Raw genomic sequence first — 14,201 nt, 5'->3', positions numbered from 1 at the left:
TTTGCCTCTTTTTCTGAATTCATCTATCTCTGAATGTCCCTCACCCTTTTTGTATTTTTATATCTCTATCTGTCTCGTTTTGTGTGTTTCTCTCTCTCTCTGTCTCTCTCTCTGTGTATCACACTCTCTGTTTTTCTTTCACTGCCTTTCTCTCTCTACCTGTCCCCATCGCCCTCTGTGCCCGTTGATTTCACTCTTGCCGACTGTCTGTCTCTCTGTCTCGATGTGTGTGTCTCTCTCTGTCTGTCTGCCTGTTTTTTCTGAGTGTATGCTGTCTTTCTCTCGTCATTTCACAAGCAACCTTTTTATATCTTTGCTTTTGTTCCTCTCTTCTTTACCCCACCTTGCATAGATGGATCTCGTTCGATCTTTACTGCATCATATTGAAACAGTCTTATTGTTGTTCAGTTCTTCGCTTCATCCGTCTCCTTCTGTCTGTCTCACTCTCGGACGAAGGGTCACTCTGTGGGCAACATTAACTCTGATTTATTTACAGAGATGCTGCTTTTACAGCAATATCTGTTTTAATTCCTTCCAAACATTGCTTGTTCGTGCCATTATCCAAATGTTTTTAAATGCTGCAACATCAGTTACATCCAACAGTTATTCTGGTAATTCGTTCGACATGCAAATCACTGTCTGTGTAAAAACATTGCCCACAAAAATTCTCCTTACACCGTAAAAATGTGGAATCTACTATTGAATTTCCATAAATTAGGAAAACAAATCGGCTATTTGTATGTTTCATTTCTGTCATGATTTTATAAAGCTCGAGAAAGTCCTCCATCAACTTCCCACTACACAGTGAAATGAGTCACAAGCACTCCAGCCTAAATTTTGTACCTAACACACCCCAGTCCCCGCAATATCTCAGTGAATCAGTTCACAATCCTATCCAATGTAATAATATCCTTGCGAATGTAGTGCAACCGGAATTGCAGACATGGTCAATAAGGCACATCACAAGGCCCAGTGCTGCCTCAACATGATTTCCATTTCCTGTACTCAGAGGACTGAACAGTGAATACAAGCATGCTAAATAATTTCTTAATCATGCTTGTATACTTGACACAAATTTTAAAGATTTATGTATATGAACCAGACGTCTCATTGTTTCTCAACAGCACTCAGGGCCCTACTATTAATATATATGTCCTAACCTGTTTGTTTTACAAAACGCAATACCTCGCAATTGTTCAAATTAAACTCCATCCGCTACTCCTCGGAGCAAAAAACGAATTGATCATGATTTCTTCATAACCTCAGTAAACTTCTTCGTGTCCAAAAGGCCAGCTATTTCTGAGTTGTCCGACAACCTGTTAATTCCGCTTTTTTTCGTTCAAATTGTTTATATAAATAAAGAAACTTTCTTCGAGAGAGCAAGGGTCTGAAAAACCGCCGGACCCACTGCAAACTACACGAAGGGCGAATGGTGGACGCAATGGCTTCCTTTTACCGTATGACAACCTCAAGAGAATTTGGCTGAACGAATTTTGCTCCTTGTTTCACTTTGCCTTAAATAATTTGCATCTAAATTGTCACCTTCCAATTCTCTGTCTCTCATTTACTGCAATCCCCTTTTTAACTCCATGGAGCCTGGTCCTTCTCGATCTGTCCTTCTGACTTCCTGTGTCTTTCCGTTGGGCATTCCATCATTTCTCTTCGTCTATCTCGACTGTCCACCCCATCACTTTCTCTCTCTCTCTCTCTCTCTCTCTCTCTCATTCTATGTTTTTGTGCGTGGCTGTGACTTTCTCTGTATCAGTGTTACTCGGGACGGTTCGATACCATCATAGTTTCTATCTCCTTTCGTGTGCATCCACATGAAAATATGCTATGCCGCACTTCTCAAATTACTGCGTTGTGAAATTGAATAAATTTACTGGACTGGATGCTAATGACACTGGTCGAGATGTGTTTCCTCTCCTGTGCCTGCCCGCGTAACTCTACATTTTCAAGTGAACAGGCAGTGAGAGCTGAAAGCTCACTGAGGACAGTGTTGCAATGACGTCATAACAAAAACAGCTATTACGTGAAATGAATGCATGCGCTACTTGGCTTCACTCTATGTAACAAATCAACCAACCTGCCAATAGAACATTCAACAGCAGCTTTTCCTGTGCTAGACGCACAGAAGTCGACAGCTTCTCATATGCTATATGCACAGAGGACGCAGTTCACTGGCAGACATTGAGTGACAGCAATGTATAACTTAGAAGGAAAATGAACTTCACCTTATCAAGTCCCTCTCAGATAATAAGACAAAAATTGTCCAGTCAGCTTTACAGTCAGTAAGTTACATATTCCCACAACCAACATCATTGCAAGGTTTTTTCTCAAAGATTCTCGATGGCTTGTGCCCCGATGTGAGATTTCTGCTTCATGTCACTGATCCATCGATCACGAGGAAAGCTTTCTTCCAATCTATACGTCTAAAATCTCAGAATTTTATACATCTCTTTCATGTTCCCGTCTCAGTTTCCTCTGCCTTGAGGAAAACGTACCCAATCTCTCAAATCTGTTTTCATAACTGTTACTCTCCAGCCCAGGGAATATCCTGTTAAATCTCCCCAAACCAACAACAGTCAAACACGTTCCTCTCATCTCGTTCATCTTGTACAAGCTATGCTCTGCTACTACTGACTCTTCATGGTGGGCGGACGAGGGACCAATGTATGGGCAATGTTAGCACCGGGATGCTCTTCAACATTTTTTTAGGAACTCCATGATGGTTATTTTATGAACATCTAATATGGATGGTCTGATTCTCTATTATTGTACTTGTCTGTATTTGTAGTGTGCGAATTATATTTGGCACTTGTCCGACTGAATATTTTCCATATCCTGCTGCAAAGGAAAATTGACTACTTCAGGATATGCGGAAGGATAAAATTAGTGAACACATCCGAACTTAGGATGGAGGGAAGATCATTGAAGAATCTGAAGTTCGTTCAGCTGCAGACTCTCTCTCTCTCTCGCTTTTGAGAATGCCTGTAGAGATGTTGTGGACTTTGAATTACTGGCACTAGCAACTACCTTTTTTCACATTTGATTAGTCCAACCAGCAGAGTGTTTCGCTCAGATTTTGATAAACTATAATCTTGCTCGGGTCCTATTCTCACACTCTGCCAAATGGTGCCGTTATAGTTAGAGTACTTACTTTCAATGCAGGAATTACTCTCCTAGATTTCCACACTTTTGACCAAATCTTGTAATGAGATTTGGAGCTCAGTAATCCTGACGAAAGACTAGCTAAACGTTGCTGAACAGGTTGTTGCTCATTGATCATAATATCGTTGACATCTTCCTTAGCGTTTACATAGTAGAGACGACACAGACCAGAGAATGACTGTCTGCAATAAAATTGTCCTGCTTTCTGACATCAGGAAATACATAGACAATTAACCACATTTTTGGTAGATGTCATTATTTTTGGTGTACTTAAATAGCTTGGCGAGGAGTGCCACAATTCCTGAATGTGGAGATGTTGGACAAGAGTGGAAAGATCAGAAGCCATCGAAACCAGATTATCGTGCACTAATTTTAGATTAATTTACACGCATACGGAGAACTGCTTATTTGTTTGATCACCTGGTGACTATAAACAGGTGTCATGCGACTTTGGACTATTTCTGCAGATCAACGTTGTCAGAGTCGACAGCATACGCTCCTAACAACTGCGGTCTTTCACTTATATCATGCAGAGTTAGTTAAATTGTATGAACATTCGCCATTGTGAAGCTGTGGACAACTTGAAGCAGTTGAAATACATCATCACATTGACACTTCCAGATGAGGATTGTTACAAATGTTCCAGCTTTATTTGATTAACCATGATGTGCATGGATCTCACAAAACTGAGGATTCATTTGTTGGGGAGCAGCCTCCTCCTCAAATGGCTCTGTTTCATTGTCCAGCAAAATGTCCAACTAAATGTGACAGGATCGCAGGGATTAATCTGACCAATTGATTGAGGGATGGTTTTATCCATCACTTGCAACGTATACCGTTTGGCCATGAAATGTTCCTGTCAACTCATAATCTACCTCTGGCTTGTGCTTCTCCTGGGCATGTCCTTCTGCACTGTCCATTGAACAGGACAAGTCTCTGAGTTACTAATGACTATGTTGGGAGATACACGGGAGAGTGAGATTGCAGATTGTGCAAAGTATGATTCTGCCGCTGCTAATGTTTGACCGAGCCTCATGGATACTTCGACGTCAATTGCTCGATCTCATTGATGTTGTGGAGCCTGTCTTGGTGATGAAGCCACCCAACAAGAGTACATTCTCGGGCCTTTCCACACTCCATACTTCATTAAAATGAAATATTGAATTTGGTGCTCTGGTACAGAGTACTTAGTGGCAGGTATCCTGCCCATTTTAACCGAATGACTTCGACAGCTTGGGATCTGGCATCAATAATGATCATGACCTAAGTATATACCAAGGATCTGCCACCTCTGCCTCCTTCCGTCTTTCCAGTGGAACAAGGTCTATCAGAGATAGAGCTGCATCATCGACAGCAACTGCTGAAGTGCCTGAATACTGGTCATTGGCTAATGTTGTGCCATTATTTAAGAAAGGCTGCAGGAAATTGTCTAGGAATTATAGACTGGTGAGTGTAACATTTATGTTGGATAACTTGTTCGAGGGCATTCTGAGAAAATGGAGCGATGTGCATTTGAAGATGCAAGGATTCATATGGGAATGGTAAGCATAGACTTGTCGGTGGGAAATTAACTCTCACGAATTTGATTGAGGTTTTTAACGGGCTGACCAACAACGTAGATGAGGGAACTGTGTATGCAGACTCTAGCAAGGACTTTGACATGGTACGAATTGGTAGGTTGTTGCGTAGATTACATCTCGTATGATCCAGGGACAACGCACCCAGTGAATACAAAATTGGCTTGATGTGAGAAGACAGAACTTGTTCGTCGAGGGGTGTTTTTCAGACAGGAGACCCATGACATGTGGCGTGCCATGGGATTGTTGTTGCGTCCAAAGCTGTTCCTCATTTATATAAATGATTTGAATGCGATTTCAGGAGCTATGATTAGTTAGTTTGCGGATAATACCAAGAGTGGTGTCATAATGGACAGTAAAAAAAGTTTATATGGGATTGCAGGGAAATCTTGCTCGCCTTGACTAGCGTGTTGAAGAATTGCAGATGAAGATTAGGTGAGGTATATCCAAGGTGCTGCAGTCTGGTAGGTTAAATCAGAGTAGTATGAATACAGTAAATGGTAAAGCATTGGGGAGTGTTACGGAACAAAAGGACCTCGGGTTGCAGCGACATATTTCTTTAAAAGTGGAACCACATGCAGGCAGACTCATGCTATATTCCAGCATGCTATATTTCATTGGGCATAGCATTGAGTTTAAGAGTTGTTTTTGGCAGATGTAAAAGACACCATATTTCGAATTCTGTGTGCACATCAGTATAGAAATGATATGATTACTCTGGAACTAATTCATGAAATGTGTAATAAGCTTCCACCCGGATTGAAAGTTTTCTGTTTTCAGAAGAGTTTGCTGGGTTCTATTCCCCTGGAGCATATAAGACTAAGTGGCGACTTTTTAGATATCTATAAAACCATGACAAGCAAATATAATTTAGATGGAAAATGGTTTTTCTCTGTGGTAGGGGAATCATAAACTAGACAGCGTACGTTTCAAGCGACAGGGAAATATACAAAAGAGTTCAAAGCGGCATTATTTTTCTCACAGACAGTGTGGAGATTATGTAAGAGGTTGCCGGAGGTACTGGTGGAAACGTGGGCACTGTTGTCATTTATAAATCATTCAGTCACGTCCTTGAGTCGACTACTTAAGGAATAGTATGGAAAATAAACGCAGGCATGGAGATCTACTTTAATTGTGATAAATGGACAGGTTAGCTGTTGGGTTTGTTTCCATGCTGTAGACCTCTAACACTCCATGATGATGATGATGCTGTTGGGACACAATCATGCTGACTGAATACTACGTTACAGCAAATGTCCAACTTTTGCTTGACTACGCTGTGAGAAATGTATTTCAGCCCAATTTTATATGTTCTACAATGAAGAGTCAACATCACTTTTCTTCTTAGGCGCGTAAAAACACACCATCGTCATTGTTTTAGTTCGAGGATAATTGAAATGAACAATATTTAAATTACCAGAGTACCATCTACTTATTGCACAATTTAGTGACTGTCGTAAACATCTGATTTTATATTCAGATCAGTGAACGCAACATCTTGCAGTCATCAAACCTGACAAAATGGCTTCAGAAAAGCTTGAATATAAACACAGTGCCTTTGAGTTTCTCCACTACCTCCAAAATACTGACCACGTCTATAATCTGCCCAGGGAGCTTCGAAGCCTAACCTGGACAATTATTCACCCAATTGTTTGCAACAATACCAGTTCGAGATGTCCCTGAGAAACAATGCAATGTATAGGTAGACTAGTCAATGGACGAGCAGAGGGCGCAATGCGAGTCCAAACACAACTTAAAATTCATACAAATGACCTGCTGACAGAAAAGCCGTGCAAGATTGTCTCTGATGATGACTTGTGGTGTGTAATCCAGGCTTTGAAATTCTGCAGCTTGGAATCATTCCTGAAGGAAGGCTTTCCAAAGGTGATTGACTCCTGCAGCACTTGGCGTCGAACAATGAATCCCACATTAAACATTTTCAGTGTCGATCTGCCCGATAAGGTCATTGCCAAGAGAAAAGGGAATCTACATTGATGACAAACTTCGCCTGCAACGGTAGTAGATTTGACAACTTTAAGTGCGTTTTAGTCGTCAATGAACAAGCATATGGCCGAACATGAAATAGTGTAGGTTAGATGGGATTCAGATTGGTGTGACAGGTCTGTGAAACTTCGAGGGCCGAAGGGCCAGTACTGCGCTGTAATGTTCTATGTTCTATAATCCCAGCCCATCCTCCTTGTGTGCGTCTCGAGACAGAAACTTCATTGTAAATAGTCTCACGATTGCTCTGACTATTAGAAACAAAGTTCCATTCCTGGACATCATAAATCATTCGATAATAGCCACTATTTTATTGCTCAATTAGGAAAAATCCACCCATTAATTTTGTTCAATTTCATCACTGGAATACGATGAATACAGTGCACAAATCACAAGAAGATTCTTTGAAACAATGTTCCTGATAAAGCAACCAAGATGAAATTATTAAGTGCACTGGCATTAAAAATGGGCAATTAATTCTCTCCGTATTGCATGCTAATATTAATATGCATTCCTTTTCATGACAATGAAGTAACAGTGTCTAAACGCTGGACAGTCTAGATACTAAAACATTTTAATTGCGTCTATCTCGCAAGTGAATCGTGAGGCACGTGAATATCAGTGTCCACGGAGATAATATTAATGGAGGCCATGCTTCTTAAAGATGGATAAATAGTTTCAAATGTAATATCCCTCCAGCTGAGCATAACAAATACAGTCTTAACTGAACGTCACCAGACTACACTCATAAAACCCAAACTCAGCATCCAGCAGTGGTCATGTTTGAATATATTTTTAAACTTAATTCATTCATGTCGTTTCGGAATCGCCAAATGGACAATTATTCCTTGCACATTTCGGCGTTTCCATTGTGAACGTGTTGGCGAGTTGTCTTCATGAACTGTTGTTTTTCATTTTCTATAGGACCTTTTACAACGAGAGGATCTTGAAACAATGATACCGAACAAACGGAGACATATTTCCAAATAACGACGATGAGTGGTCTGCAAAAGAACTTGAACATACTGATATTCCCATGCATCTGCTTCCCTGGTCCTTCCAGATTGACATGATTTTACAAGGTACCGGGGAAGGAGACTTGAAAAACACTTCTGTAGAGCGCCTTGTAGACAGTGAACATTGCTGCTACTGAAGTTCAGTGAATGAGAGTGATGGAGGATATTAGGGGGAATGTATAGAGGAGACATCACAGGTAGGTTTATTTTACAGTGGGTTCTGAATGCATGGAATGCATTGCCAGCGGTGGTAGTGGAAGCATCGTCATTAGGGATATTTAACGGACTGCTGGACATGCACATGGACAGCAGTGAATTGAGGGGTGCGTTCGGTCGGTTATTTTATTTATGATTAGCAATAATCCTCGGCACAACATCGTGGGCCGAAGGGCTTCTTCTGTGCTATAATTTGCTGTGATCCATGTCCAAAAATTCCGATCAATTTTAGCATGGGGTTAGATATGAATTACATGATTCTCCACACTGTTCCCATCAACCAGAAAAGGACAGGGACAGCATGGGGTTAGATAGAGAGGGAAGATTTCACTACACCAGTAATTTTGAATTTCCAGGCCACATTCAGCATGGGGTTAGTTGCTGAGTACTTCAGACAGACACTGTATGCATCAAGCGCTGCCAGGATAGGTGCAGCATTGGATAAGATACTAATTAAAGCACTATTAAAACTGTCCTACATCATGGATTCCCAGTCCATGTTAATTCCAACATCAGACACAGATTAAAACTCGCTATTCCAATGTACTCATCAAACGCTGAACGGCAGTTATACCATGGGTTGAATATGGAATAAATCTCACTTTGCATTGCCTATATGAAACAGTCTCCAGACTGGTAGCGAAAGGGTTAGACACAAATTGAAATTTAAACTACACTTTTGTCTATCAAGCACTGACAGGTCAGGGATAGCACACGATTATATCTAGAATGACTCCATTTCGTTTCCAAATTACTTTTTCTGTGGCTCAGGGGTGAGCACTATTGCCTCAACGAACCAGGGACTCGGTTCGATTCCTGCTTCGGCCGACTGTCTGTGTGGATTTTGCATATTCTCCCCGAATCTGTGTGCGTTTCCACTGAGTACTCCCATAATCCAAAGGTTACAGATCAGGTGAATTTGTCATGCTAAATTTCCCACAGTGTTAGGTGCATTAGTCAGAGGGAAATGGGTCTGGTTGAGTTGCTCTTCAGAGGGTCGGTGCGGACTTGTTGGGCCGAAAGGACTGTTTTCACTCTGTAGGGAATCGAATCCAAAACAAAAGATAAAAGAATTGTCCGTATCATTGAGACTATCAAACACCCTAGAACATGAATTCCATGTGTTCAGACACAGCATAAAGCTCTCTCTGCAATACCCCTTTCAACTTCCCAGGTCATGTCCAACATGAAGTTAGATACTCATTATATCACACCATAAACTGTCTCGAGCACACATTCCCAGTACAGGGATAGCACAGGGCATACAGAGGGGAGCTCTCACTGTACTCCTTTAAAGGGAAGGAAACAAAACCTTCATGTTGACCCCATGTTAGAGACATCAAGGAATTAGATATAATATCCTGCCTCCTCTACTATTTCGAACTGGAAGTAAGTTTAAAGATTGATAAAAAAGAGAAAGAACTGCGGATGCAGGAACTCCGAAACAAAAGTAGAGATTGCTGGAAAACTTTAGCATATTTGGCAGGATGTGTGGGCAAAACGTAGAGTTAATATTTTGAGTCCACTGACCCTCCTCCAGAACCTTAATTCTGCTTTCTCTTCACCGATGCTACAAGACCGCACTGGACAGTCCCCATCAAACTTTCCAAGACCAGCACGGAGAAAGTTACACACTGAAAGATCCTCCTACAGATGCACAAGCCAAATAGAAAGTCCATTCCCTGTATGATGTCCGATATTCATTGAACCACTGCCCCACAGTCCCTAAGAAACATATCCAGGACGATAAGTCGTTTAACACAGAATTTACCAAACGTCCAGCCATTTTCACATGGGGTTGCATATTCAGAAAATTCACAACCCACCGTGTCCATAGAACCGCAGAAGTAAAGGCATAATAACTGGTCAGATACTGTTTAAAACCTACGTCTACACTTTTGCGATCAAACTTTGCCATGATACAGACAGATGGGCTTAGTTATCAAATAAAACTTCACCTAAACTTGTCCTTGTCAAATAAAACAAAATAAAACACGGTCAGCTTGGGTTCGATATTGATGATGTCACTCCCCACACTGTGTCCTTCAAACACTCCTCGGCCGGGAACAGCACGGGGTTACAGATAAAGTAATTTTTTCCCCACACTGACCCCCTCAAACACTCCCAGGAGAGGCATCACATGGAATCATATGGAACTTGAACCTTTCTCGACACTGTTCCCATCAAACACGATCAGGCCAGCGACAGCACGGGTTTATAGTCAGAACGAAGATGCATCGAACTCTTTCCAATCAAAGACTGAAGGACCCGAGGTTAAAAAATATCTAGTCTGGTGTTCGAGATCAGTGCATAACCGTGCTCTTCAGAGTTTTTATTTTTTTAACTGTTTTGTTTCTGTCTTGTAGCATACCAAGGAAACAAACAAACTTTGCAGTTTGACGGTATCCAAAAAAAGCCAAGGCCATCTCTGACGCATACAGGACTATATTTAGGGACCATGAGATAATTGGGGTTTCTGAAAAGTAAAGCAATCCCATTTAGCTTCGGCCGAAAGACTTTGGACTGTTGTTGGTACAACTGGACCATGGTAGCAACTGCCCCAAGCTTTACTGTTTCCCTCAGAAGGTAGACCTGAACCTTGGAATAAGCCATTCAGCAATATTTGGACATGGTAAATTCCTATTTCTGGACCAAAAAAAACAGGTTTTGTGCAGACCAAAGACTGTCTTTCACCAAATTCATTGTCCTTCACGTGCAGTTGATGTTTGTCTTCGTGTGCATCGGTGCAATGGATGAAGCACACAGTCCAGTGTCACAGAATTCCTTGTGACAAACCTCCACAAAAAAGAGTAACGTTATTCAGATGACTTCATTAGCAGAGTCAGATTTCAGACGGAGATATCTGACAGTTTCTACCCACTTGCAGCTGGTTCGTGGCCTGCGTGCAGTGGGTCACACTCACTGGGCATTTATAAAGAATCTCACAGGTAGAGCCCTGCTCACCACCAGCCAAGTGATGTCTTGGTGTTCCCCGCTGCTGGACAGTTATATAGTATCAGTATTTGTTCCAATGTACTTGAAAGGTCTGCACAGTGTTCCATTCTGCACAGATTGCATGATTGTATTGAGCTGAACACGAGCATGTTGTGGACAGTGGACCATGTTGAACACATATCTCATCTGGCTTTATGGTGTCTGGTCCAGGACTGTAAGCGGGATTGACAATGTAATCGAACTCACCACTTCAGCTGATCTGGTAATGCCTTCATTTATATTCTCGTTCTTATGATTGGATCCGTCGGTGTCTGACTGCTCCAGCTAGTCCCATTCCACTCTACTCGCATATTTGTGCAACTTGTTTTCCATCAATTAATTGCCCAGTTTGTTGGTGAATAACTGCCCTGCATCTTTCCCTGGCCCTCAATGTTACTCCGCTGGAACATTGAGTTCCATTTTTAAAAAAGCTCTGAAACAATAAAAACAAAATGTGGCACGTGCGTTCTTTCAGTTCCAGTGCGGAGCTCCATGTTGGGCAGGGGTTTTTAAACAGCTTTGGGACACGCCTTTGTAACTTGTTCTGTGGCTATTAACCGATCGTCACCGTTAGTTCCTCTTGGCTACTTCTGTGCTCAGTGACATCAGTAAGATGGATTCATTTAAATTGACTGGTCTAAAAGCAGCAAGAACTGGTAACATTCACACTGTGTGACAGACTTGAATCGAGAATCTCAGTAAGGAGGGCAAATCAGTATCTCACCTGTGTACAAAACAATTCTTGTTAAATTTTGCACACAACTCCCTGGGTTTTGTAATCTACTTTTTTAATTTATACAGTTCAATATTATGAGTGACTTTTACTAAACTTATCTGTTCGTCCTTTCCGTATGTTAGTATGTGGAGAAAATCATTTTGTCCCTGCATTTTGAGCTGAATGGACATATTTCATTAATATTGTTTCTCATCATTCGTCATTGTAGATGTATTTTTGAATCTGCTCTTTGTATACGTTTTCAAAAGTAACTTTACTGTAATGATGATTGGGGAATACTATTGGACCTGCCAACAGCCTGAACAGCCATGTCCTCTAATTCTCTCCGTCTTCTGTATCGTTTCCAGTGTCTTAATCACTATTTAATTGAAGCCCAGTGAATAATTTTTCATCACAGTTCATTGACATCGATAACATCAGCAGCATGGACCTCGTCTGCTCACTCTGATCCTGGAATTAAAAACTGAATTGTGTTTATCGCGGATTATGGAGAACAACAAGTTTTTTCAATGTATCACTGATATTTTACTGACTGATCAATCGTTACAGAATGAATGTTTAAATATATGAACAGAAATATATTTATATTCTGACAATTCTCATGCATTATCTGCATGCCCAAGCCACATTGAATGGTTATACACAATCGATTCAACTTCTTCAACATTCCTTCCATCAGTCACCCTCATATATCCAAACTGGAATGTGTAAATTTTAAATGAATTTTAATTTTAATAAAACATTATTGAACTGAAAGGGGTTAATTGGAGCGATTTGTTCAGTGACTGTGATTTACGTCAGTCCCAGTGGATCCTAAATGTGTCACTCGAGGTTTAGACACTTCTATGAATAAGGGATTCCTGCCAATGTCCTTCCACTTAATGTGAAGGGGAACAGCACGAACAGGGATCAGCAAATGCAGAAAGAGGGGAGGAGATATCAGAGTCGGAGATTAAGTGGTTGGAATGTTCTAACAATAGATCAGAATCTGACAGCAATACGCTCTATGGACTAAAAATGGATCAGAATTTGAGAACAATAGACTGGAATGTTGCAACAATGAACAAGAGTTTTTTCGGTGGTCTTTACTGGCTTTCTCAGCCTTGGATGTCACTTGCTTTCAGGATTGAAGATATCCTTTTCATTATTCAAGGCGCTTACTATCCGATCCTCGCAATAGTTGGTGTTCCTTGTAAGTCAATCTATCTGTCGATTAAACTGCATTGAATTGAAATGCTGCTCGGGATATTTAAAAGTTGGAAAAGTGGAAGTCAACGTTTACAGTTCTAATCAAAAATACGTTAACTTCCTATTATTAGTTACACGTTACTTTAAAATACATGACGAAGAATCATACCATTTTCAAACCCCAAGACCCTTATTCTCGTACACCGATTTACTTCTACATATCTTGCCCACTCACCAATCCTTTCCAATCATCATATCCCAGTCTCCACCTCAGACTCAGTGCAACTTCTCGAGAAAATATGATTTGAGCCCTTGTTAAAGCCCGGTAAAAATATGTGAAGTCCCTTCCAACTACACTTCGGTTTACAAAATATTTGCAACTAAGATGTTAACTAGTTATTTCCACAGATGCAGTCAAATGGGAAGCCAATGAATGTTGTTCAGTTCGTTCAATCATTTAAGGCACAGAGTAATAATCTGTTGATAGCCCACGAAGGAAATCAGTTGAATTTAAATTAAACCTTCTCTATTTGGCATTTAAAAATGCATCTGCACACCGAATGTTCTTTTTTCGAGGAAGACACTTGTCATTCCTCCTTGGTCAGGTATCTCTGTGACTGCAAACCCACAACAATCTGTTTTACTGTTTACCCTTCCGTGGAGCACCCGACAATGACATCGAGTTCAAAATCAGCATTAGATACCGGATGACCAGGTCTACACTAATGCCATGAGCAAAAAAGGAAAGTTATGCTAGCGCCTTTCCTCTGCCACTTTCCCATATTCCTACAACTAACTTCCATTCACGGAGGTGGCCATTCCTTACTCCAGAGAAGTTGTTTCTCATTAACCGTCTCGCCGAGAGTGATGTTCATTCCTATCAGCAGCTCTAGCCCTGACATGTTTTAATGCTGGTGTACAGATGCAAGATTTTTAAAAAATATATTTAGATTAGTTGCAGCGCATAGAGAAGCAATAGTTTTTTTTATGCCATAAGAAGGAAACGGAGACGGCGAAATGAGGAAGAAGAATTAGTGAGATCAAATCTGAGGCAATATTTGGGCTTTGTGGACAGATTTTCTTTCTATAATAAGGAATTGTTTCCTCACATCAGACAGAGGGACAAGGAGTGCCACTAGGCTAATCCCTGTGATGATGGTACAATGAGAACTGGGTGAAGATTAATCTGTAGCGCTGTGACAGAATTAGAGGTTGTTGCATTGAACTTTGAGGGTGCTGGACAAATTCTCATTATAAATCTGAACAGTCACTGACACAGTGATACATTAGAATGTTTTTATT

The sequence above is a fragment of the Chiloscyllium punctatum genome, chromosome 35 (genome assembly GCF_047496795.1).
Source record: "Chiloscyllium punctatum isolate Juve2018m chromosome 35, sChiPun1.3, whole genome shotgun sequence".
Lineage (NCBI taxonomy): Eukaryota > Metazoa > Chordata > Chondrichthyes > Orectolobiformes > Hemiscylliidae > Chiloscyllium > Chiloscyllium punctatum.
The sequence above is the reverse complement of the archived record's forward strand: the minus strand, read 5'-3'. Positions refer to the sequence as shown.